Genomic DNA, 1,841 nt, shown 5'->3' on the forward strand with positions numbered 1-1,841 from the left:
TTTGTCAATATTTACAGCGTTGCTGCCCATAGTGATGGCCCTCTAGTTTAAATCTACTACCCAAAAATAACATATGGAGATGGGTTACCATTTTAAAAAATGTGCAAATCTCTTTAGGAACCTATCCATGTGAGCATATTTAAGTGAGGTGGACTCAAATCCAATCCGGATTGGGCATATTCCCCCGGTAAGATTTATTTTAAATGTTGACTTAAATGCATCAATCTGGTGCACTTTGAGGGGGAAATAAAGAGTCTACACCCATATGAAACAGAACTGCACACATTTAAATAATCATAAAATCATAAGTACATGGCTATAACCAATAACATCCCATATCCAATATGAAAAAACATTGAAACTTGTTTATTTGTTTTTGGTTCATTTATGGTTGTGGTTTGTCTGGGCTCCTGAACCAGCCTCACCCGTATCCCCCTTCTCCTCTTTGAGGCAGCAGCAAAGACTAGTTTTAGCTCTCAACAAGTTTTTAAAGTTTATCTTACCTTTTTTCAGCTAGTTAAAAACAATTTGTATTATTCATGCATATGTTACTAATCACTCCCCCTTCAAATGGAAATATGTGTTTACATAAATGGTGACCAAACCGTTTGAGACCCACTGAGAACTTAGACTAAGTTAACTATCTAAACACTCAGAGAGTCCTTTACCTCACCTGAGCTGTAGTTATCAGTCTCTCAGTCTGACAGGAGAGGACTCTCCTCCACCTTGTTGACAGCTCATTATATCCATTAGTGCAGCTAGCTAGCACCAGATGCTAATAAAAACAATAGCCTACACGTAACCGGTGCGCGCGCTTTCTCTCTCGCTTGCTTGCGCCACACATACACACCCTCCCGAGCTTGAATGACACACATAGACCAATCGAGGGCATTAGTGTATGATCTGTATGAAAGTGGCCATGTCGGCAGGCCACATCATGTAGACAGCCAGTCACCCTCTGTGAGGCAGAGTCAGACCCACATTTGCGCAGCGTTGCGTTCACAATACATACAAAAAAAAATTCCTCAGGCCAGCAGCCCACTTAACAGGCCAGGCCATCGGGAAGCCTCCCGGTCCTCCCGATGGCCAACCACCTCCATCTGCGGCTGCCACCAGGTCAAGATACACCTCAGCACAAAGGCTCCACCACAGCCATCACCTTCAACCCAGCCAGCAAGGAGGTCTCGTGGAGGTCTCGTATAGCACTTGTACCCCCCACCTACACAGCAGCCAATGCACCATCACCCCCATCTTCACAGCAGCCAGACCCACTGTTTTGGAAGACAGACAAAGACCTTGACACTGTCTTGACATTTATAATGAAGAGTTGGTTGAAAGTTCAGATGTTCAATATTGTAAATAGTGAGATTTTCCAGTTTCTTATATACTTATATAAATAGTTGGTTGAAAAAAACATATTTATAATNNNNCATGTAGACAGCCAGTCACCCTCTGTGAGGCAGAGTCAGACCCACATTTGCGCAGCGTTGCGTTCACAATACATACAAAAAAAAAATCCTCCGGCCACTTAAAAGGCCAGGCCGTCGGGAAACCTCCCGGTCCTCCCGATGGCCAGTCCGGGCCTGAGGAGGAGACAGCCACGGACATTGCCGTTGGAAAGCGCTGGAGACGCTGTAGTACATATGCCAGGCCTGTAGATGGTGCTGTTCTCACAGAATCAGCCCATGATGCAAAGACAGTGTTCAATTGAGCAGAAGTTTGGTATTTCGAAAAATAAAAAGTATAAACATGCCTTTGGTCCTACACTATATTATTCAAATATAGCATGATAGGTCCCCTTTAATCAAATTAGGGCATCAGAAAAATGTTTTTTAATCTGG

The sequence above is a fragment of the Notothenia coriiceps genome, unplaced genomic scaffold, assembly GCF_000735185.1.
Source record: "Notothenia coriiceps isolate Sejong01 unplaced genomic scaffold, NC01 NC01_scaffold00010036, whole genome shotgun sequence".
NCBI classification, from domain to species: Eukaryota; Metazoa; Chordata; class Actinopteri; order Perciformes; family Nototheniidae; genus Notothenia; species Notothenia coriiceps.